General features: G+C 40.9%; 2 pseudogenes; one reads left to right on the top strand and one right to left on the bottom strand.

Annotated features, from left to right (window-relative positions):
• Positions 1-12,303: 12,303 nt before the first annotated feature.
• Positions 12,304-18,276, bottom strand: LOC101430549 (general transcription factor II-I-like; annotated as a pseudogene).
• A 36-nt stretch (positions 18,277-18,312) lies between these two features.
• Positions 18,313-22,365, top strand: LOC101430978 (neuroepithelial cell-transforming gene 1 protein pseudogene; annotated as a pseudogene).
• Positions 22,366-26,025: the final 3,660 nt, after the last annotated feature.

Raw genomic sequence — 26,025 nt, 5'->3', positions numbered from 1 at the left:
GCGTGCACTCCGCCCTCTTGCCTCTGAATTTGTCCCATTTGCCAGCACTCGGAAATCATCCGTGTCCACGCCACATACTCAAGTTTATTAAAACTGACCTGCCCCGGCCCGCGGGATGGCAACGAGGGCTCGAAACCTGCTGAGAAAGAATGGTGGGACAAGAGACACGAAGAATGACAGCAAGACAGTGTTCTGATCAAGCTGCAAATTTTATTGAGGGAACAAAGCATATATACTCTTGGGAAGGGGAAGGGCCAGGTGGGTGGAGGTGGAAGCTAGGGATTGGCTACTTCTGTTGCTGAGGTAGAAGGCGGACTTCAGTTTCACATCTTGCGCCTGCACACTATCTTATCAGTCTGGGCAGTGGCGGGAAACGGAGAACAAAGGAGCAGGGAGGGAGAAGAACAAGGAAGTGACAGGGCAGATTTGAGTTCTGCCATGATGTGGGACCCGCCATGTTGTGGTAAACTAATTATAGTTTACTCAAATGAGAAAGTTGGCTCCTCTCTGGTAGCCATGCTGCTGGCTCTGCTGAGTTTGACATGTACTTTATTTTGACTGCTCCCAACACTGACCCCAGTCAGGATGGCGGGGTCATAAAACAGTAGCTTGGATCATGTCCCTGCCAGGACGGAGGTCCCCTGGGAGGGCGCCAAGCCCTGGGAAGCTTGTTTGGGCCATTTTGGCAGCCTGGGGCTTGCCTGCCATTGCCTTCTCCCGCTTCCTCCCCTGGGGGCGGGGCGTATGGCAATGGCAGAGAGCCAAGGGCTTACCCCTCCCAGTGGGTCCACACCTCTGTAAACTGCATTCCTGTCTAACTACACCCAGCTACCTGAGGGGAAAAAAGGTTGAAAAAAGTACGGCCCTAGCCAAAATAAATGTAATGGAAGTTCCTTCCCAGGGCAGTCAACAGGTCTGTGTCAAAATGTTTTGAAATGTTTTAAAAACTGTAACAAGAAGAATGAACCTCTAATCACTTAGTAGCCTTTTAATAGCTGATTTAACTAGGAAGCTCTCAGACAATAAAGTAAAAAAAAAAACTGCAGAGAAAAAAAGACAATTCGGCTGGCAACTTCATGCTAAATTTAGTCAGCCTGTCTCCCAATGCCCCGGAAATGCAAAAGAATATAATTCTTTTGTTTTAATCTGTGCTTAAATTTTATGTTCAACAATTAACTTTGTTAGTTTGCTTGTGCCTAAAAAATCAAATTTAAAGTTCACCTGTTACAAGTTAGATAATAGTAAACATAACATGGAAATAAATCTTTAAAGGCCAATACTGTCTTGCTGGTAAATTTAATACATAACTCGTGAGTGAAATTTATTTAATTACTGAAAAAGGTGGAAAAACTGCACAGAATTGTTATGAATAAAATTATTTTAATTGCATAATTGATAAAAAATATTACCCAAATTAATTTTAAGTAAAAACGCTCTAAAAAGTAAAAATTAAAATCATTATATAAATACCTTTATATATATATATATATATATATAAATTTATAACTGAAATTATTACAGTGGAGTAAGTGTAGCCTAAATTTCAGTTATTGTAATAGTAATTTTAAATTAATTTACCTCTTTTTATGACTACTTCAAGTTTATCTTGTGCTTACTATAATAATAGTAATTATAACAAACATCTTATAGCTATTTTATAACTAATTTTACCCCTAAACTTCAACTATTGTGACAGTAATTATAAACTGAATTTGCCTTTGCTTACGGTTACAGGATGGGTCTGGCCCATCCCTTGCCTCTGTTCATTGTTCTAAAGCAAAGAAAAAATGTATCATAGCATTAAAAACATTTTGGTTATAAGCCGTTAATTAAAAAGAGCCACAAAGGGGGGAAAACGTGAACCCCTAATCTGGAAAAGCCAGCAAAAGAAAGCCTTCAGAAAAATCTGTCAAATATTGTTTTACAATTAAACTTGCTTTATAAGAAAAAAAGGGGAAAATGTTAAATAACTAAGGTGTGTTTCTGTATCAAACTATTCATGTCTGCCTATTTGCTCAAATTGCTAAAATTAAATATGCAGTTATATAAGCAATAAATACTCTTAAAATCCAAATTAGACTAAGCAGTATGGAAAATCATATAAAAATATGAATATAAAAACTATTAGAAAAGCTATAAAAATCCTTATTAAATTATAATTGGAACAAATTAAGTGATTACTTTATATTCCAAAGCCTAAAAGTCAGTTTATTTTTAAAATTATTCACAGTTTTAAATTATCAAAAACAAAAGCTTTTAAGCCCCTGTAAAGAAAGAGAAACCAAGATTCTTTGTTTAAACAATAACAATTTCAACTTATTTAGCTTGAGTGTTATCTCTTTGGGATTATGGGATACCAGGTTAATAGGGTACCATTATATGTATTGGATCTTTAAAATAATAAAAGCTGTAAATTCATGTTTAATAAAATTAAATTAAATGTAGGGCTACTCTCTCCTAAATGCATAAAATAAATCCCATTGGATACTAATTGTAATCTAGGTAAATTTGCCAGTCTACGGTAGTGGTCAATTATAGAGAGTTTGTAAAAGCATATTCCAAACTGAAGCATTTAAATAACTAATTCTAAAAAGCTATTATTAATTAAAAATCTAAATTGGTATCAATAAAAAAATTACACCATAACAATAAAACTTGTCTGATGGTCACCTCAATGTAAATATTCAAGTGGTGGTAATGAAAAGTTACCTCGATTCCATTGGGAATCTTCAGTTTTCATTTAAAAAAAAGGAAAAAGTTATTTTCCCTGTACTGCTAACATAAAATACTTACTAATTAACATCTTCATAGTAAAAGTGTAAAAATAAAAAGCAAAGTACTAAAAAGTTAAGTTCATTTGATATGTAACACATTGCATTGGAAATGTTTAAAAGGTATATAAAAATCAAGAGATAAACTTCAGCATTATCAAACTCTCTTGTGCATTCAAACCAGGCCTTGAATACATTGCAGGTTGCCTCTCCATATAAGTTAGTGGCTAGTTTGGTCACTGACCCCTAAAACAAAAAAAGTATCTACTGCATCTCTGGTCATGCTCCTGAAGTGAATGGAAACTACTTTGCAATTTTGAATTTCTGCAGCAGCCAGCAGTGGCTAATTACAGCCAAATGTACAATAAATATCATCTCCAACATGGCACTGTTTCATGGTGCCAGAGAGCACTCTGCACCAGGCTGGTAAGATCTACTCCCTAGTTTCTCTCTAGGGTCAGCAGTGCTACAGCTTCTGTGAAGAACATACAAAGTAGAGCAATAAATACCAGAATACTGTAAGTAGAACTTAAACACAATTGGCATTATGGCTTGCTCCCACAGGGAGAGATAACATGTAAAGTATTACAAACCTGAAACTTAAAACTATTAATTGCAGCTCAAAAAAAAATTATGCATTAAGTAATACATTAATTAAGTACTGTACCTTTAATCCTATTCTAGATATATGCCTGATGATTATTATGTTATCTTTTCTATTCTAAATCATGTGCAAAAGTATATGAAACATGTTAAAAATCCTGGTAAACTTCATTTTCTAAGTAGTTAATAAACACGTCTATAAGATAAAGAAACAGCCATGTTCCCTGAAAGCAGTGGGTCCAACAGCCCTTTTAATCTAAAAAGCCACCAAACTAACTTGGGGGCAACCTCTCACAGTCTTCACCCCATACCAGGTAAAAAATATGCCTAAAGCCAGAGGCCACCAGGGGTTTATAAGTAACCAGTTAATTAATACCAGGCTCAATTACTAAAAACCCCCAAAATGCAAATGAGGCTGTGTCAGACTCTCAACCCAGGCTCCCTAGTACTGGTAAAGGACCCAAAGTCAGATCCTGAGGAACCCCTTCTCTACTCTTGCTTTGAAACTCTTAACCAAAACTACTCAAGCAGGCCAGATTTTAAAAAAATGAGCCTCTTGTGACCCCAGACACTAAATGGTTCACAGATAGAAGCAGTTTTATTGAAAAATAATTTTTAAAAAAGCTATGTGGTGGTTTCTCAATTTGAAACCATAAAGGCCAAAGCTCTTTCCCCAGGAACTTCAGCCCCAAAAGCAGAGCTAATTGCCCTTACCCAAAGTTTAAGAGTAGTGTCTGGGAAACAGGCTAATATTTACACAGACTCTATGTTTTCCATGTCCTTCATGCTCACTCTACTGTGTGGCTAAAACGAGGCTCACTTACTAACAGTGGGTCATCTATTAAACAGTCAAAAATTACCAGGAGTTATTCAATTAAAGCCAAATTGTAAAAAAAATTTACTCTGTAGTTCTGATCACTCCCACAGCTATTAAAGCCAAAAGACTTTCTGACTTGGTGCACTAATACTGAATGAAACCAGCTGCACAGGAAAGTGCCAGTTCACCAGAAGCACCTGACAAAGCACATGAGTGCCAATCATTGAACAGCCTATAATGCATCTTCAGAACTAAGCTAAGTAGCTAATACCATTATCTATTACAATTTCTCTCTGGGGGTTAACCAAGAACATAAAATAACTTAATATGTATGTATGTATATATGTATATATTGTCCCCCACCAACTTTAAAAACGTGCCATCTGTGCAGGTACCTAAGCTTTTCTACCTCTGTGATCCAGTGTCCTCTTAAAAAAAAAAACATGTATTCCCAAAATTCTAATTAAGTTTGTTTCTTTCAAAATAAGCATCTTGTTAACCATGTGAAAACTTCATCCAGCTACATACAGAATGCCAGATCCATCTTCCTCCAGTCAAAATAAAATAACAAAGATTTTACACCTTGTTATGTAGGGACTACAGCTCATAGCCAGCAGGAAGTAGCTACAGAAAAAGATTGTCTCCATTCAGCACCTCTTTAAGATTAGAGTAAAACCTCTAAAGGAAAAATAAAAATTAATAGATGGATCTGGAGCCTGGCAAGAAATCCATGTGAGCACCGGTAACCCCCGGGATGGCTGCTGGAGAGCCCCCACCCCCAAGATTCTGCTGTCCAGGACAAAAACTTCTTCTGGGAACAGGAAAAAGGCCTGGATATTACCCAGGGGCTTTGTCTCTGGGCCCTCACTGGGAAATTAATAAGTGGGGTAATTAATCAAAATAACAAACAGCTACCCACCTCATAATTCCAAAAATAGTGATGCCTAAGCTTAGCAAGTTAAGCTGGTATAAAGGGGGGAATGATAGAGGCTATGGGTGGGGCTGTGCATCTCTTCATAAATAACCTGGGCTGTGTGTGTCAAACAATAAAAACTGCAGCCCTGACCTTCATAACCATGGCAACCACCTGATTCCTGGAAAACCAATTAAGTGATACAGGCTCTATGTACTTTGAATACTCAGGGTATGTTAATTCAAGCTCACCTGGAATGTGGGAAATATGTGTTAATGCAAGCTTATCTAGCACTCAAACAAAGCACCATTTGACTCTTCACTCCTACAGCCTCTGTAAAAAAAGAACCCAAAAATCTTATTTGGGGCTTGGGTTTTTTAACAGACAAGGTCCCAAGTCCAGCTGGTTGTAAATAAATTTTTCCTTCCCCAAATTATTACTGAGTCCTGGCCTTCCATACGTGATTATTGAATCTCTTTGTTTCCACAACATAACCATTTGACCAAATTTCTTAATGTAATGATTAAGCTGTTTTCAGAAATTTAATCTCCCACTACAAGGAGGAAAAACTATCTATGGGATAGAAAGGTAATGTAAAGTAAAAATACCTTTAGACCTAACAGCAGGGCACTTAGGACTTCTGGGGACAGTTTAAACCCGAGGACCCCTGACCAGGAGGTAGTCAGGCCGCTGCTCCCTTAGGACGGCCGTGCAGTGGTCAGCTGGGGGGCTGAGGGCGAGTGCCTGGGTGAGGTGGCCTCAGACCTCCAGGAAGACTTTTTTCCACGGGAGCTTATTTCCACTCCACGACACACACCCGACATGTGCGGCTGCTTGCTGTGAGGACTGTTCAGTGATTGTGATTGGGGGGCTCTGTGCAGGGGCTCTTTTTCCCACAGAACTTTCTGCCCCTGCCTCCCTCATAGATGCACCTTGAGTTTGCACCCTAGAGAAACCATTAACTACTACTGTGAAAAAGGAAGTCAAAGAAGACCTCAGACTGTATGTACTTCAGTTTAGTTCTGAATAGCAGAGGTAATATCCAGAATGATTCCTGGGTCCATTGAACCACTGTGGTCCCTTGCCAGAGTAGCTGCCCTTGATGTAGCTTTAAGTCATGCTGCAAAGCAAAAGGGTCTGAACCTGGAACTCTATATCACGTGTCAAACTGGCTTTTTTGGTGCATTCCCAAGCTTGCAGGCTTCATTACTGTGCTGAAGCCTAGAATCCCAAGCCTTGACTTTTGAGAAGGCACCAGTCAGCACTTGACCATCTGCCTGCTGTACACACAGCTCTGAGCTCTTCACCGAGAGCACAGAAATTGTGAATGGCCAGTTCAGCTGTGGCCAAAGACAAAAATCAGAGGCAGAGGGAGCAGCAGTGAACAGGGGCTTGGAGTGGAGAGTGCAGGCAGGGCCTGGCAGCATTTCTGAGGTTTAATTGGACTGACCACGGACCCCAGACAGGCATCTTAGGGGTCACCTATGTTTTGACCAGTGTATCTTGGTGCCAAAGTAAGTCAAAATGGGAACCATTTAAAGATGCGGCAGCATCTAGTGCCTCAGGTACAGCAATGCCTGTTTTCCAACTTGCAAATGAACATCTCTGTGTAAATCTGCATAGATGTGCTGGCTGAGAAGTTAGATCTATGGTGAACCAGAAGCCATGACTTGATTGCTAATTTTCTTAGAAAACATTTCTATTTACAGTAAATGTAGTTAACATGTATGTAATGGTCATAGCTTAATTTCCAGAATGTTTATTAAAGGAATATACACCCACAACTTGTGTGAAGAAATATTCTCTATCTATTTTGTTGTAAAGCAAAGAGTTAGTAAAATTGAAGGGTTTTTGGCTCTAAAAGCTCTCTTGCAAATATTATTTATGCCACAAAAATCAAATTATTGTTGAAAAAAAAAAGAAAAAAAAAAGAAAAGAAAAAAGGAAGGAAAGAGAAACTTAGTGCCTAAGGGTGAGGTTAGGGAGTGCCCAGGAGCCAGGGGTGAGGACTGGGCACTGCCTGGAGAAATGCTTAGTAGAGACTCCACTGGTGGCTGCTGGACAGTCCACAAAGCATTGCTGGTGGTGTTGGTAATGCAAAATCTTCCTGAATCCCCTAGGAGACCCTCAGTGCACTCTGCCTTGCTCCTGGCCCTTGAGAGGGACACTTCTTTCTGAAGTATTTGGTTCTGTCCACCTCTGGGCAGCAGCCAAAGGAGGCCCCACCAGAAAAAGCCAGGCTGCTGGAGATGAGGAGCAGCTGCACCTCGAGTTTCACCAGGAGAGAAGGGTTAGTGCGATGACTGGGAAGTGGTCAGGGTGGGCTGTCTGGAGCTGAGAGAGTGACCCCCACTGGGCAGGATGTTGGGAACTAGAGCCTGGCGGGCAGTCTGTCTGTCCACCTGCTCTGCTCCATGGAGGCCCAGCCTCCCATCCACATGTGGGCTGCTGACTGTGCTCAGTTCTTCCCTGCCTTTCCATCCTCAGGGCCTTCCTTTCTTTGGACTTCTGTGTAGGGACTTGGTTGACTCACACGCCTCAGTTTTTGATACACAGGCATCATTGGTCTTACTTTATTTTTTTTCTGCTCTATCAGCAATTCTTATCCCCATTCTTCCTGCCCCCACAGGCAGCTACTCCCTAATGTTTTTCATACATTCTTGGACACAGGGAACCTCGACTGTAGAAACAGGACAGCATTTGTCCTTCTGCTTCTATTTTATTGTAGACAGTACTGTGGTATTAGACTCCATGTTGGGTATGGACTCCGCCATGGTTCCTCACTGCTGAGGAGGGTCCCACAGCACCCGCCCACCATGTTCATACCTGCTCTCAGAATGGACACCTGCCTAAGGACTACAAGCAACGCTGCTCACACTCCTGCACGATCCTGTGCAAGAGCCTCTCTGAGCCACACCAGGAGCACATAGGGCACTTGCATCCAGAATTTCCTGAAGTATTATAAAATTGCTCCCCAGAATGGCAGTGCCCATTTACACTTCCACCAATGAGGCATGGAGATTTTACTATTGAACTTCCTACTTTTAAAAAATCTGTTAACTGTAAAGTTTTATCTCACTATTCTTTTATTTTCACTTGATCTGATTACCTGTAAAGTTGAGCATGTCTTCTGGACTTTCCTATTTATGACCTTTGCCCATTTTCAATGTCCAGTCTTTCTTTTGTTGGTTTGCAGGAATTTATCGTATATTCTAGATATAAATCCTTTTAGACTTGAAAATATCATTCATTAACTGACTATGGTGCATTTGTGAGATAATTCTTGAATTTTGATGATTAAATTTTATCCAATTTTTACCTTGTAGTTTATGTTTTTAGGGTCTTTTAAGTTCTTTTTTTTTTTTTTTACCAACTTAAGATCATAAATACATTCATGTGTGTGTGCATTTTCCCTTAGTTATATAATTTTACCATTCAAAAAGTCTTTAATTCATCTAGTGTGCAGAAGAGAACCAACTCTAGTTTTGTGTATACTGTGAGCCAGTTTTCTCAACTCCATCTACTTAACAGTCCATCATGTTTCCATGGGTGGGATTCAGTGGTGTCACTTCTAGCAGACCAACTTTCCATGAGCACAGATGTCATTTCTGGGGGCCACAACTGTGGCAGGGAAGGATCACTGGTGTGCGGTGTTGGTGGTGGGGGATGTGAGAGGAGGGGTGCATATGGGGAATGCGTCTATAGCATGTGAATATGTTTAAGTGTTCATGGGGCATTTTCTCACTGGGTTGAGACCCACACAATAACCAAAGAATAGTAAATTCCCATTCTAGGGAGTCCTGCTACATACTCTAATAAAGGGGCAAGAATCCCCTGAGTACATAGGCAGTGCCTAGTGAAGGAAGACAAACCATTATGCCAGGCCCTTAATATTGATGCTGGTACTTATGAGTTTTTCTTGTGAAATTGAAACTGAGCATGGTGACATATATTGCCTAAGACTTACCTCTTAAAAGCCTCCTCATTGCTCAAATGTGGCCTCTCTCTAAACCAAACTCAGCATATAAATGCACTATTTTCCCCCAGTGTGTGACATGACTCCAAGGGATGAGCCTCCCTGGCACCAAGGGAATATTACCAAGCATTGAGTACTGATGCATCTAGAAAAATACCTTGACCGAAAGGGGGAAATATTAAATACAAATGAGTTTTTATAGCTAAGAGATTTCAAAGTGAGTCAGGAGGTCATTCCAGGGGTTAGGCTTGTGCAAGTCTCAGCAGGATTTCATTGACTGCCACAGTTAACAGTGCCTCAAAAAGTGAGGTTCCTGGCGGCGTTAGAGACATCTATACACTATATACAGGGCAGACAGTCTCAGGAATTCAGCACAGTGTCACTGGGCCTTACCTTGGAATTTATGCTCCCCAGTGTAACAGAGTTAGAATCATTGACACATGGCTCTTCTGCCCCTTTTTCTTTGAACCTATAATTACCACTATACCCATTAAATATATGTCCCATAGACTTAAATCTTCAGTCTGTTCATATGCCAGTTGAGTCCTGAATCTCAGCAGAGCTGCACCACTTACTCTCCAGTTCACTGGAGTCACCCAGGACAACTAACAAAAGGATGATGATAGACAGCACTCATCCCCAAAACAGACTATATACAACTAAAAGCAAGATAACTCCATCCAATTGCCCCGAGGGGATCAAAGATTCCTTTTAGTCAGAAACAGAGTGGGAACCACCATCCCAAAAGTCTCAAGATGAGGAATAAGCAAACATATGGGGGGAATGCAACTATGGACTAAAGCAGACTTAATTACTTTAGCGATGGAAGACCTTGTATCGTTGATAGAAAGGCAATGACGGCGGCGGATTTGATCCAGAGGGCATCTGTCTCCCACATGGGAGGTCCACTGTTCAAACCCCGGGCCTCCTTGACCCGTGTGTAGCTGGCCCATGCGCAGTCCTGATTCACGCAAGGAGTCCCCTGCCATGCAGGGGTGTCCCCGCTTAGGGGAGCCCCATGCGCAAGAAGTGCACCCCGTAAGGAGAGCTGCCCTGCGCTAAAGAAAGTGCAGCCTGCCCAGGAATGGTGCTGCCCACATGGAGAAATGACACAACAAGATGACACAGCAAAAAGAAACACAGATTCCCGTGCCGCTGACGACAACAGAAGCGGACACAGAAGACGCAACAAATAGACACAGAGAATAGACAACTGGGGTGAGGGGGAAGGAGAGAGAAATAAATAAATCTTAAAAAAAAAAAAAAGGCAATGGCCACCAGAGGTTCTGTGGGGAAGGAGAGGGAAGAAAAATTGTAACATGTAGGAATTTGGGGGATATTGGAATTTTCCTACAAAATATTGCAATGACAGATACAGGCCATTATAAATTTTGTCAAAACCAATAAAACTGTGTAGGGCAAAGTGTAAACTATAATGTAAACTACAGAACTCACAATAATAAAAGATGTTAATGTGAAAAAGAAGGGGATGGGTGGGGTATATACACATATATACATATTTTTAGTGTGTGAAAGACATGAATGGATTTTATTTATTACCCTATTTCTACAATTTAATTTGAGGTTAAACATAAGCAACACATAAAAATGCCTATTTCTGGTACCATGTAATGTAATTCTCCACTGTGAATATTTTGATAAGCTAATGAAAACTCTATGCTATCACATACTCTAGGCTTTTCATGCTACCGGTATTTTACAACACTTATTGTTTGTGAAATCTTGACACATGAGATTCTCCTACAACTGGCAAAGATCACAAAGTGTGCATAATTAGCTTATTGACCACTTACTCCCCACCCTGGAGCTCAATGTTACAAGCAGTATTATAAAACAATGACTGTAAAGGAACACCCTTTGGCATGATCCAAGTTGGCACAGTGTTTCCAAGAATTCCCTGCCACAATAGATTACACAATAGTGAGGCTGTAGTGTCATTTAGCTTACCCAAATACTCCTAACTGATCTTAAACTTCAGATACACCATGCACTTTACTTGGACAAAATAAAAGTGGAAGAGGTTCTCTGTAATTCACCTAGAATCCACATGCTCACACACTGACCTCTTACTATTAGGCGATCCAGATTTTTTAAAAATTATGATTAAAAACATATAAACATGACAGGCAAGCTTAGGAAATGGTTTAGTCAAATATACAGATACTAATTGTTAACACAGTCATTAAGGAGATCTGTGAACAAAGCATCATTTAAATGATTTTTCAAGTAGAAAACCTAAAGGACTGAACTATCACAGGTGTTTTCTTCACTGCAGAAGCTGAGATGTTCCAGTAGGAGATGTCTTCACTCGATTGGAAAACAAACACGATAGCTGAATTTTCTGCTGAATATGTAAAACTCTTATGAGATTCATTCTTGCCTTTCCCTATCGTTTTTCAGCACTGCTGTAAAATCCTTATAATACATTCCAAAGTAAACCAACCATTCCAAATCTAGAGTCACTCTGCTCTTCTATGCACAGAACAGCTGAAAAATTAAATGTTTCTACCTAAAAGTAGAAAAAATGGTTTGTATAGAATGCATTTCTGTTGTGCAAGTATATTACACAGCTTGGGGCAGTGAAAGATCTGAAAAGATCCTCTCAACCACTGATAGTTTAAGCCTAGCAGGGAAGAGGGCTACCACGTTGGGGCTGGTTCTTGCTTGGTCTGAGAGCTTCTATCAGCCTCAGCAATTTCTTTTATTGCTGGAACCTCCAGCTGGCTTGGCTCAGCTGATTTTTTAAAAAATCACTGCTCGGCCTTCAGACTCACTCGAGTTCACCAACTGGACCTGTTCTCTCATTTCTTAATAAACACTTTACTCCCTTGCCTTAAAAAAAAAGTAGGTCTTTAGAATGGCACACTCAGGTAAGCCTTTCTCATGAAAGTCTTCTAGAAAAGATTTGAATAATGCACATGGCACTGTCACAGCTTGTTTAAGACCAAGAGCTTCACCACATTTTTCATTGAAAAGACTTTCAACTTTCTGTTTTAGGTCCATGATTTTGATATTCCAGGCCTCAGTGGAAAACTCCCCTCCTCAAGTCTTGAGGGGCACTTCAGAACCATTAGTCTGGGTAGGAGTCCAAACAACTGATGTTTGAGGACCTCAATTTCTTAAACATTTGAATTGCTCCCAGAGCTTGGTCATCTTTACTATTCATTCCAGGAGGCAAATAGGACACAACTAGTTCAGATGTTTAACATGAAATTCCAAACTAGGTAGAGCTTTGAAATGGAATTCCTTCTGGCATGCCTTCTGCATAAAGGAACTCAGGATTTGATTCAAACACAGGGTATGATACTTTTACTACCTCTGTGAGTCCAAGTGCTTAAGCAAATATCAAATTAAAAAATCTCTTCCACTTGGTTGCATAGCTTGGTAATTCTTACATTCCAATCTTCTTTAACTACATATTTGTTCTTGGCCGAGTAACTGCAGTTGTAATGTGAGTCAAAAGTTCTGGTCTTCTTTAATTTTAAAGATTTATTTATTTATTCTAGCTCCACCACCCACTGTTTATGCTCACTGAGAGCTTGTCTTCCTTTTAGGAGGCATGGGGAACCAAAACCAGGACCTCATATGTGGGAGGGACAAGCTTAATCCTTTGAACCACCTCCACTTCCCTCTGGTCTTTTAATGATAAATTTCATTTGATTGCACATTTGAATGACATTTTTCAGTCTTGGAATTCCATACCATGAAGGACTTCTGAAAGGAATGTTTTTTGGTAGACCTTCCACATAGAAATCATTAGAATGTGCCTCAGATTTCTGGTAAGGTACAGCCTTGGCTTCAGTGCTCCCCAAGGCTTCACATTTTTTTCTTTTTGAGTACCATCTTTCTTAATTTCATTATCCTGACATACCCTTCTTCCTTTACTCCTGATGCTGGTTTATTAAGTTGTAAATCTTCATGTGTTGAATTCAGAAGTTCATGCTTCTTAATCACAAAATGAATAATTTCCTTTGCAAATATTAGTAATATCCTCTCAAGGCTAGCAATTCCACTGGTATGGGATGTTATTGACAGGCGATATATGGTTGACAGGGAGTTATACAGGGCATATGTCCATGGTGCATGGTAATGTTTGGATATACTCATAGTGGAAACAATTAAAAACAACAGCTGGGGGGTACTGGGTTCCTGGCTGGGGGTGCTCTGTCGTGGTCCCTAGGGGAGCAGTGGCAGTCCCCCAGGTACAATGGTAAGAACCAGGAAGGAATAAGGGTCCAACAGTGAGCCCCTGTTACTAATGACTATGCTTCTGAGCCTATACGCCTGAAATAAGAACAAGGCCTAGAGCAGCACTGTGCCTAGGAGTTTCCTACTGACAGCCTTCATGTTGCTTAAATGTGGCCAGTCTCAAAGCCAAACTCAGCATGTAGATGCAGTGCATTCCCCCCAGCGTGGGACATGACACCCGGGGATGAGCCTCCCTGGCACCGAGGGATCACTACCAAGTACCAGCTGATGATGCAACTAGAAAATGACCTTGAATTAAAGGTTCAATGTGGACCAGCAGAATATCCCTTCTACATATAATAACAGGAGTTTAAAATGCTGTTTGACCTAATGTAAGGGGGAAATGGAAAGGAGAAATGAGTTTATATGGCTATGAGTCTCTAAAAAAGAGTCTGGAGCTTGTCAGAAGGATTGCCCTTTTGCACACCTGAGCAGAGTCTCAGAGACAGATAAAGTAGATACAACCCCAGGTATTGGTTCTTTTGAGGGCTAAAGAGACCCACGGGCTCTATGATCATGGCAGATGGGGTTCACTGCCATGTCAGTTGGCCCTTCTTTGGAGCTGGTGTTTCTGCGTGATGGAACTGGACTCAGATGGGATCTCTTTTCACAAGACTTTCATGCTACTTTACTGGAATTGTAGTTGGTGCTGGGGTTTAAGGTATATCTAGGGGATTTGAATCTCTGGACTGACAATATGATAGCCAAGCCCTGAACCTCAACAGACTTCAACTCCTACACTCTGATTTATTGGACTTACCCCACTCAGCTAACATGGAGTTGAAGAATGTCAACCACCACACCATGGAGCCTAGAGTGCCTACAACTGAAAGCAGGAGGATTGCATCCAGTATCCATGGGGAATCTAAGCCCCCTCTTGACATAGAAGTGCAATGGACACAACCAATCCAAGGTCCACAGAGAAAATGTGGCATTGGTGTGGGAAAAGTGGCCATGGTGGCTGCTGGGTGCAGGGAATGGGAGGAAGAGATGAGATGTGGAGGCGTTTTTGAGACTTGGATTTGTCCTGGGTGGTGCTTCATGGACAATTACGGGACATTGTAGATCCCCCCAGGGCCCACTGGATGGAACGTGGGAGAGTATGGACTATGATGTGGACCATTGACCATGAGGTGCAGCGAGGCCCAGAGATGTACTTACCAAATGCAATGGATGTGTCATGATGATGGGAAAGAGTGTTGCTGTGGGGGGTGTGGGGGGTGGGGGCAGTGGGGTTGAATGGGACTTCATATTTCTTGAATGTAATATTTTTAAAAAATGAATAAAAAAAAATGAAAGTATACTAAAGGGTACCAGGATACAAGGGGAGAGGGAATAGAGTATTAATGCATAATGACTGAAGAGTTTTTAATTGAGGTTTATGAATATTCTGGTAATGGATGGTTAGTCCCACTTAATTGAAATTTGGAAGTTGTTGATATGGGAGGGCTTATTTTGTATATATAAATTTCCACGATTTTTAAAAAAGAGCAATTAAAGTTTGATTGTAAATGTTAAAAAAAAAAAGGCTAGCAATTCCATAAGTAGATGGCCATCTAAAAGGAATTTCTTCAGAAAGTCCTTCTACATAAAGATCTTCAATGTGTAACTGGAAAAGGATGTGTGAGATCATCACAGGACCTTTGGCTTTCATGGCTTGAGCGTATTTTCTTTCAAACAATGCTTATGTAGATCACTAATTTGAGCATTCCATTTCTCAATGTTGAACTCCCTCACTTTCTGTCTTCCAGCATTGACAGGCTTAGTAACTGGGGGCTGTGGTGGTTCATTTGTCTTGGTTTCCTGGTAGGTAGAGAATGATCATCATCTTCAATAGTCAAGTCAACCACAGGGTCCTCACTTGTTTCTGAAGGGATCTGCTCTGTAGAACCTTCAGCTGCTGCTTCATTTTTATTCTGTCATTGCCTTCTGAAGAGAGGTGGCGTCCTTGAATGTTGGAATGAGAGCTGTAAGGGTCTTTAGATTCTTCTTCATGGTCACAGCTGCCATTTCTAAGGAAATGCCAGAATCTTCTGTGGCTTCAGTCTTCACTTTGATAGGGCCAAAACTTCCATGTGGGGACGGTACTGGCCTTTCACCAGCTGTTACCACCACACGACCACTAGGTGCTTTTTTGGCTCTAAGAAAGGTCTCTTAATGATACATGAAATCCCTGTTTTGTTCTCCAGATCCATTTCAGGGTTACAAGATCATAATTCTCAGGGCATTTAAAGGCAACTCCTTCAAGAAACCAGGAACAGCCATGGCCAACTGGTCTCCTAACATCTTCTGTATGGAATGGCACCACTGCTGATCTACTAAAGGTTTTTCACAGCAAAAGCAGAAACAGTCATCAACTGTTCTTCTCAGAGTCTCGATTTCACCAGCATCCACACGCATCCCATTTGTCTGGCTTGTAGATTTCATTTTGTGCATATCTGCAGCCTTTTATTATCTTTCAACAGGTATTTTATGGAATCTTTCTGAAATTCCCACCTGGTATTGACAGAGCACGTCCTCTCTCAGTTCCAACAACAAACACATCTCTGTCATCCTCTGCAAGGCTGGCCACACAGACTCCACAGCAGACATGAGGAAGGCATCACATCTTGCTCTCCCCAGACTCCTCATCTTCAAGAGGCATGGGAGGCCCTGCTGCTTGGGCCAAGATCCCGGAGAGCAGCCGCCTCAAGGTAGTGCCAGCCTGGGGGTCTGGGGCTGGTGTAACTGAAGGGAAGTGAGGTGGAGTCGGTGGGAGGCAAAGCGTAGGCCCTGTGCATCTGGGCCAGCTCTTGTCACAGCCACATGGCCACAGCAGGACCTCTGAGCACCTTGCCCTGGTCACAGGGATGAAGGCAGCAGCCGGGCGGGGTAAGCAATAGACTCTGCTAAAGAATGCCTGCGGGGCGGGGAAGGGGGTGAGCAGCGGCCCCTTTTCTCTGCTTTCCCCTCCCCCACATTTTTCATGTAACCTTTATGTAATTTAAAGTTTCTTTTTTTTGAAAAAAAAAGTTGTTTCTGAGCTTCCTATTCCATTGCATCCATCTTTCTTTCATTGGCCAGTGCATCCTGTTTCATGGCTGAATGTCCAGGAAGTTATGCACCTCTCTTTGCTCTTCTTTTACAAATTTATCTTAGCTATTTGTAAACCTTTTTGCTTTTTGTGTAAACTTTAGAATTAGTTTGTCAATTTTTTTAAAAATCCTGCTGCAGATAACTGAAGTTATGTTGACAGAGATTCAAATTTTATTGGATTTGGAGAAAATTGATACTATTATTTTATCTAATAAGCTATTGTCTCTTTCCATATATTAGATCTAGTTTGATATCTTTTAGTAGGATTTTGAAATATTCTCCATAGAAAAACTTGGCAATATGTAGCAACACACATATCACACAGTAATTCTCCCACTAGAGAAATACTCATGGATGTGTACAAGGAGATAAAGTCAAAATTGTTCAGTACTACAGCACAGTTTAAATTATGGAATGGATAATTAATTATAGTGTATTCCTATATATACCAACATGCAGCACTTAAAGGAATGAACCACAGCTACATGTCTCTGCATGAATACAGTTCAAAAATCCACCATTGAACAACCAAAAAAGCAAGTTAGGCATATGGATAGCTCTTACAGTAAAAGTTTGAAAACATGCAAAACAATGTTACATATTATTCATGGGAAATATTTAGTTGGTAATAGCTTAAAAACAAGCCATAGCAGTTACCTTGGGTGGGGAAGGAAGGGGGAAAATGGGATTTGAAAGATGTAATTCCAATGCTTTATCTCCTAGGGAAAGACTATGATTGATAGTCAAAAGATATGGATTGGATGTGCTTGGATATTGGGTACAAGGTTATTCATTAGGTCCCTTAGAGCACTATTTGTAGGTCTGAAATATTTCAAAAGGAAAAACCCAAAATGAGTTCTTCATAAGGTTTGTACATTTTTGATAGGCTATATGATATCTGTATGGTTTTTATTACTATTCTAAAATTTTTTTCATAATTTGTTGGTTTTTCTAAGTTAATCTTGTTTTCAACAATTTTGTCACACTCTATCATGAATTCTAAAAGTGTACTAATACTGTAGGACTCTCTTGTAGAGATTGTCACTATTTCATATCTGAAAATAACACTTTTGACTCTTTGCTTCTAGTCATCACTCTACTTTTTCTTACCTTGTTACATGGGCCGATCCCTCTAGAATGGTGTTGCACTGTAGCCATGACAGAGGGCAGCCTACGCCTGCTCCAACCATGAAAAAGTTCACTGAGGTCCCTGTAAGTAGAATCAACAGTGTGGCTTTGTAGTAGATGTCCTTATCAAATTAAAGAGTCCTTTTCTGTTCCTAGGTTTCTTAGAGTTTTTCAAATAATACCTTTTTTCATCTTTTGAGATGGTCACTATCTGTCCATGGATCTAGTCATCCCATAATCAGATTTTCTGATATTAAACTGTCATGGCCTTCCTGAGATAAACTCTACGTCATTCACTTTTGGAGTGCTACATAATTTTAGATTTTTTTTTAAACTTCAATTTACACTGGCCTTCTTGGCTATGCTGCCATGATCTGTAAAGAGCTTCTCAAAGCTCAGTGTTTAGAGGACACTAGGGGGTGGCTGGGTCCTGCAGATTCTGATTTAGAAGGGGGGGATGTGATGCTGTGTTTCTGAGGAGCTCCTGGGTGGGCTGGCGCTGCTGAGCCACCCACACATTGAGTCAGGCTTCACATCACAGCTTCCCCCTTCAGCTCCTATGATGGATTTGCAGGCTCCAAATTCCCAAGGAGGGCTTTTGAAAGCCTTGGTGCTGCTTGTGGGCCAGACACAATGGCGTCTGGGTGTCTAAATTAGGGATCTACCTCTAGGACAATCGCTGTGTCCAGCAGTGCCTGGTACAGTCTGCCACCCTTGACGTCATGATTAAGACAGTTCAAATACCCTCTCTGCCAGAGGCATGTTACTTAATGCCTCTGAAGCTCAGTCTCTTCCTGTGGAAATAGCGATACGGGACCATGGTGAGGACAAGGGGACAACAACTTCAAGCTGGCACAGTGCCTGGCATTGAGTGTGGCATTCAGCCATGCTGAAGTTGGTTCAGATTCCCTCAGGATGAGACCTGGTTGGAGGCTCAGTGATAAGGCCTTGTGCAGCTGGTCTGAGCACCAGATTTAACTGGTGTGAACTACTTCATGTGCACCAAACAGAACATACCTAGAGGCAGGGAAATTCTCACTTGCTATTGTTTTTATCATCTGTGTCTGAGAGGTCAAGGATGAAGATACCTGGGATAGCAGAGCTCATCCTCAGAGTCAGTCTAAGGGATGGCGTGAGTTTCTCATGGCCAAGTCTCTGCTAATCTCTAGAGCTGGGTGTCCTCAGAATTCCAAGAAATGTGCAGTTTCCCTGCAGGGGATTTGGAGGGGATGTTGAGAGAAAGGCCAGAGCAGGCAATTAAAAAAATAGATATATTAAAATCCACAGATCAAAAAAAATAGAACTAATGAGAACTGCTGTGTAGATTTCTTTTAATTTGGATCTATGGGGCTATGAGAGTGAAGCTTATCAGGTACAAGAGGTAATTATCCTAGGAGGACAATAAAACCATTGCCACCAGCATTGTCCCCTCACTGAGGTCCTCTGGTAGAGGGATTGGGGGAATGGCCCTAAGAACAGGCAAAATTAAGATGAGTACAAATGGGGGGTATGAACCTGCTCTGGTCTGACTCTGCCAGTAACTTTGATCTTGGGGGCATGCCTTCTTCCAGGGCCTAGAGCACTGATGATTTCCCCAGCTCCTGGACCTCCTGACCTAACTCCTGTTCAAGGAGCTGTGCTCCACGGAGGAAAATGTTGCTTCTACCCCCTAAGTTTCACCTTGTTCTCAGAGGACTGGGGTCAGTTTTACCTATTTTCTTCCAGGTCTCTTGGGTAAATGATGGCCTCACACTGCTGTGGTCAATAAGGAAAATCTTGGGCTCTAGAAGCAGGAAGTTTGCTGGTTCAGAGCTTGACTCATGTTTTAGCTGGGTGACCTTAGAGAGGTCCTGTTAGTTGCCCTAAGCTTCTAGACCCCCCCCTTGTCACCAACAGGAGCAGCATTGGTTCCTTCCTTCTCCTAGTGAGGAGTAAATGAGAAAAGACATGTGGAAGAGCTTGGCACAGTCCCTGGCATAGTGGAGCACTCAACAGTGATGATGACAACAATGATGACGATGACAATGATGATGATGATGACAATGATGATATGACAATGCTGCTGCTGTTGCTGCTGATGACAATGATGATCATAGCAGTTTGGCATTATTTATATATTCCAAATGTATATATTGGATTGTTTTGAAAACTAGTCTGTACCTGGGCATGATTAAATTATGATTAGGGCTTTGATTGGGCTGTATCAGTAGGGTGTTGTATTCCTGGCCCTTGGTGCATGGAGACTTACAGATAAAAGACATGGCAAAGGACAGAGTTGGAGTTTTGATGCTGGAGTTTTGAGCTGGAGCCCTGGGATGTAAGCACACAGAGAAGATTGGTCATGAGGAAAGAGAAGGCCCAGGGAAGAAATGAGCCATTCACCTGATAGTTTGCAGCTGCAGAGACCAGAGAGCACAGCAGCTGGGCCCAGAGAGAAATGGAGCCTTCAGGAAGAGGAACACAAGAAGAATGAACTCTTGACAGATATCAGCAGCCATCTTGCCCCAATACATAGCAATAGAATTTGGTGAGAGATGTAACTTATGACTTATGGCCTGGTAACTATAAGCTTCTACCCCAAGTAATTACCCTTTAAAAATGAAACAGATTTCTGATATTTTGCATCAGTATACCTGTGACTGACTAATAAAATGATGATGATGATGATGATGATAATGATGATGATGATGATGAAGGCCTACCATCTTGAAGGTGGTAGACTTTGTTCATTTTTCTCTCAATTTTTTCCTACCTTTTCATCTCTAGCTCTGCATATATTTTTAATTGAAGTCATTTTTCAGTTATATAGATTACCAATATCTTCTCCCAGTTTGTGACTTGTCTTTTCACTCTCTTTTTGGTGTCTCTGATAATCCAAAGTTCTTAATTTTTAATAATTTTTAAAAAATTTCATTGTGGCAACTTATATAGAACACAAAATCCTCCATTTTAACCATTTTTAAGTGTGCAATTCAGTGGTATTAATTACATTCAAAGTGTTGTGCTACCATCATCACCACCAAAACTTTTTCATCATCCCTCAGAGAAATTCTATACCCATTAAGCAGTAACTCCGCATTTCATTCTCCCCCTAGAAAGTCCTCATTTTATTGCTGAATAATTTAGCAATCTGTGCCATTGCAGGAAGTGATTTTTATACACTTAAACATGATTAAAATGGGAAATTTTGTGTTCTATATAAGTTACCACAATGAAATTTTAATCAACTATAGGGCTGATGCAGATGTGGATTAATACCAGGGAGACCTGGTAAAATATAGGGGTGCATGATCAGACTGGGGGTCCCCTATCTACCAAGAGGATTATTTGAGTCCTAGATATTAACAATAAACCCTTCAGAGAACAAGAGGAGCCAAGCCATGAGAGAGTTCATCCTCTAGCTCAGGTTGCATCCTTGTCAAAGTTAATCCCTCCTGTAAGAAAGGGAGTAGTCAAAAGCTTTGGTAAAACAATATAGTCTATTTACCCTCCATGCTGATAACAGATCCCTGGCTTCTGCCCAGAAGTCATATAGGAGATGGATTGTCCCAACACCTTGAAAATAAGAAAGAGTGTGCTATGGTTAGAGATGTCAGCCGTCAGTATGAAGGAGTCTTTCACAGCCTAAGAAATCAAACATCAAAGGCAATATATGAAATGTCCAAGGTGTGCAGAATTTAATTGAGGATCTCAAGCTTGCAAGAAAGGCCTACCATGACCCTAAGTTAAGGTTGTCTATATGTCAGAAGTGGAACTTACACATATATTTGGTGATTTGTTCGCACCACTAAGAGAAACAGCCAAGCCTGCTGGAGCAGTAGAGCTGATTGGTTGCCTTCTTGTGCTTGAATGCCTACAGAGCCTATTTTAGAGACCACCTAACAGCCAAAGTGCTTCTTGATCAGAAGAAACAAGGTCCAAGAGTCGAAGACTTTCTCCAGCAATGTCCTGAGTCTCCTTTCAGTCAAAAACTAGATCTTTGAGTATTCCTTGAAGTCACCTCGTCAAATAACCTCTTCTGTTAAGAGAAATTCCCAGACACACCCTAACCCACCCTGATGATCAGCTTCTGGTGGACATTGTACTGATAATACAAGGACTTCTTTCTGACACCAGCTTGAAGAAAAGTGAATATGAATGCCAGTGTTACAATGATAAACTGGAATAGCTAGATGAATAGCAGTGGACCCTAGAACTGAAGCAAGCAAAGTTTTGCTTTGCCATGGGGAGTTGAAGAATACAAACAGACATAAACTTTACATTTTCCTGTTTCAAGACATCTTGCTTTTGACTCAGTCTCTTATATGAAATGTGGTCACTTTTACAAAGTTTCCCTGCCCCCAAGCCCAGTCCAGAACTGGTCTTAGGAGACCTGAGGAGGAGATGTGAGAATGGGAAGATCTTTTCAGGGGGCTTTCAGCAACTTGGATAAAGCTAAACATATCTTCAGAGCTCTCTTCCCCAAGACCCCTGTCCAGGCCCACCTTTCCCTCTACAAGCCGATGACATGTTCCAAAACCAGCCATGATTCCATTGCATTGCTCTGTCCAGCAGTCCACTGTTCACTGAACTTAGGATTTACCAGAGCTCAGTGAAGAGTGCAGAGAGAACAATCCTGCTGCATCAATCATCAAAGCCCGGAGACAGGCACCAGCCATTTCTGGTGTTATTCAGGGAGAAGTTGACGGAAATACTTCAGAAGGTAGTTCCAGTGTCCACACAGAAGATTGAAGAAACACATCAGACTCAGCCTGGTTCCCAAAGCAAGGTCAAAGCCCAGTTAAGTGGCAAATAGAAAGAGACCTTGGTATAAAGAAGCTGTTAATTTACAAATGGGTGGTTTTTGTTTTTCTTGTAATGTGAGCATGGGAGCACCGTAGGGTTACTTTATACTAGTCTTTTTATTCTGTCTGGATTCATCATCATATCTTTTTTTAAAATTAAATGACATTGTCTTTATTGAACTCATACAATGAACTAGTGGCAGAGCTAGGATCAGGATTCAGTTTTTCCAACAGCAAAGCAAACATTCTCTCCACCATCACCACATATGGAAATTCATATTTCTCACAACTTCTTGTCACCTGGTGTTGAAATTATTATGGAGAATATATAGATGAAATAAAATAACACACAATGAAAATACTTACTTTATACCAGGCTCTGTCCTTTTTTTAAAATTAATGTTAATAGATCACAAAGAACATTACATTAAAAAACTTAAGAGGTTCCCATATAACCCACTCCCCACATCCCCACTCCCATCATTTTCATAAATTGTATTTTTTGAAGATATATACATCTCAAAAAATGTTACATTAAAAAACATAAGAGGTACCCATATACCCCCCACCTCCCCACCCTACTCCTCCCACACCAAGATCCTCCCCTATTATTGCGGCACACTCACTGCACTCGTGAACATATTTTGAAGCACTGCTGCACCACATGGATAATAGTTTACACTGTAGTTCACACTCTCCCCCAGTACATTCAGTGGGATTATGGCAGGATATATAAAGTCCAGCATCTGATGCTGCAATATCAATTATGACAACTCAAAGTCCCAAAAATGCTCCTACATTACATCTCTTCTTCCTTCTCCCTTCCCTCAGCCATTACTGTGGCCATTTTCTCCACTTCAATGCTAAAATTTCTTCTATTACTAGTTACAATAGTTTCAAAGTAGAATATCAGTAAGTCCACTCTAGTCCATATTTTATTCCTCCATTCTGTGGACCCTGGGATGGTGATGTCCACTCCACCTCTAGATCAAGAGGGGGCTTAAATTCCACATGGATGATGGATGCAATTCCTCTGCTTTCAGTTGTAGGCACTCTTGATTCCACGCTATGGTGGTTGACCATCATCACCTCCCTGTTAGCTGACCTGGGTAAGTCCAATGAAACAGAGAGTAGGAGTTGAAACTCTGCTGAGGCTCAGGGCCCAGCTGGCACAGGGGAATCCAGAAATTCAGGTCCCCTGAGTATACACAATCTCTAGCACCAACCACAGGTTCAGTAAAAGTGACAGAAGAGGCATGAGTAGAAAGGTCACATCTGAGTCTAGCTCCATTACACTCAGGAGCTCAAATTCCAAAGTAGGGCCCTCAGACATAGCACAGAACTCCAAATCCATCTGCCATGGCTATGTACTCTGTGGGTCTCTGTAGCCTTCAGGAGAACCAGTACCTAGGGTTGTATCTCCTTTGGCCTTTTCTAGGATCCTGCTGAGGTATGCATAAGCACAACTCCTCTGATGTCCTCCCATCTCTTTTTTGAAGTCTCTTAGCCATATAAACTCATTTGTCTTTGCCATTTCCCCCTTTTATTCAAGGTCAAAAAGCAGTTTTTAACACATGATCCTACATGTCGGCTGAGATATTCTCCTGGTCTGAGTTGACCCTTTTATTCAAGGTCTCTTTCTAGTTGCATCACCAGCTAGTGATTGGTAGTAATCCCTCAGCACCAGGGAGGCTCATCCCTGGGAGTCATGTCCCACACTGTGGGGAAGGTAATGCATTTACATGCTGAGTTTGGCTTAGAGAGTGGCCACATTTGAGCAACATAGAGGCTCTCAGGAGGTAACTCCTAGGCACTCTGAAGCTCTAGGCCTAGTGCATATTTCAGGCACACAGGCTCATAAGCATAATCATCAGTATCAAGGTCTCAATATTGGATCATCCTTCCTTGTTGGTCTTTGCTGTTGCACTTGGGGGATTATTGCTTTTCCATTGGGGAATGTAACAGAGCTCTCCTGGGTAGGAATTCAGCACTCTCTCAGTTGATATTTGTAACTGTAACTACTATGAAAATACTCAACATATATCAGAACATTTTTTATGTCTCCTATATATGTGCCCTGGAATTCCCTCCCACCCATGTACCCCCCATCAATAACACTCTACACCAGTGTTCCTCCCCTGCCATAGTTGAACCTCACTGTGGTACAAAACTTCTTCAACAATGAAGCCTAACATAATGTCAAATTCAATTAATAGGAAATTGAAATATAGTGATGGCTTTAAAGTTTAGAAATAGAGTACACAGTAATTTAGAAATAATAAAATAAAGTAAAAAAAGTTGGTGTATTAAAAAATGAAAAATATTATAAGGCTTTGTTTTTAACATTTTGCCTTTCATCACTGTAATATGTGTTGCCCTGTATGTACAGTGGCAAGGCACTTTCTTTCATTTCTTCCTTAGTGTCTACATTCTTTCTTTTTTTTCTAATTTTTAATTTTGTCTTCAAAAAAGGTTTAGATCACAGTAATTCACACATACACTATAGAGGACTCCCATATATCCAACACCAAACCCTTTTCCCCTTTCCCCAGCAATGATCTTTTTACATATTCATGTTATATTTGCTTTAGCTGATGTACAGATTTTGAAACCTAGCTATCAAACATGCTTCCATTTTGATTTAGATTATGGTTCATATTTTAGGCTGTACAGTTTTCTAAATTTTTAGTTACATTATGGTTTACATTTTAGCTTATAAACTTTTATACAATTTTGGTGTAAGTTAACATGTCCTATATCCATCATTACATGAACTTATGGAGGACTTCCATTGGACCCCAGTTGCCCTGCTTCCATCTATTCTACACCTCTCTCCCCCTTCCCTCAGGGCCCACAGTAAAAAATCAATCTTCACTACTGGAGGGACCAGATTTACAGGTACTTCCAACAATGTTGAGGACTTGACATATTAGACTGCCCTAACTGATTGGGAGCCCCTGAGTCTCTCGAGAGACACAATTCCCTCTGTTTGAGAACATCAGGTCTCCCCAGGATGTGGGTACACCTTTACACTCATTGTATGGGTCTCCACCCAATGATATAACACACTATGAAAATATTTGCACTCACATATTCTGTAGAAGCCTGCCCCTGTACCATATGCCCCCCTGTTAAGCACCTTAAGCATGTAATCCTTCCTTATTATATTTTCTAAAGAGTTTTCTTAACATTATTGTTTCAACCATATACCTGACAGTGTCCCATATTCAACTGTTTCCCCCATCCCTACCTCCAATTCCTTGGGCGATCTGACCCATTCTCCAACCCTAGCCCCTCTCAAGCTTGCAAAGCCCCATCCAAAGATATCCCTATGTCCCATCTTATCACCTTCCTATACAAATACTTACACCAGCTTATCATAGACTTCACCCAAGTAGGCAACAGCTCACAATTTTCCTCTCCCTCCAAATTCCATTAAGCCTGTCTTCCAGTCTCTAGCACTGTGAGACAGCTTGGTTTGCTAGTTTCATATCAGAGAGGTCATGTAGTATTTGTCTTTCAATGCCTGGGTTGCTTCACTCAACATAAGGTTCTCAAAATTCATCCATGTTAATACATGTGCTTATAGTGTATTCATTCTTAAAGCCGAGTAGTATTCCATTGTATGTATATCACATTTTATTTATCCATTCATCTGTTGATGGGCATTTGGGTTGATTCTAACTTTT

This window comes from Dasypus novemcinctus, chromosome 22, assembly GCF_030445035.2.
Source record: "Dasypus novemcinctus isolate mDasNov1 chromosome 22, mDasNov1.1.hap2, whole genome shotgun sequence".
NCBI lineage: Eukaryota > Metazoa > Chordata > Mammalia > Cingulata > Dasypodidae > Dasypus > Dasypus novemcinctus.
This window is presented reverse-complemented; position numbering and strand designations above follow the sequence as displayed.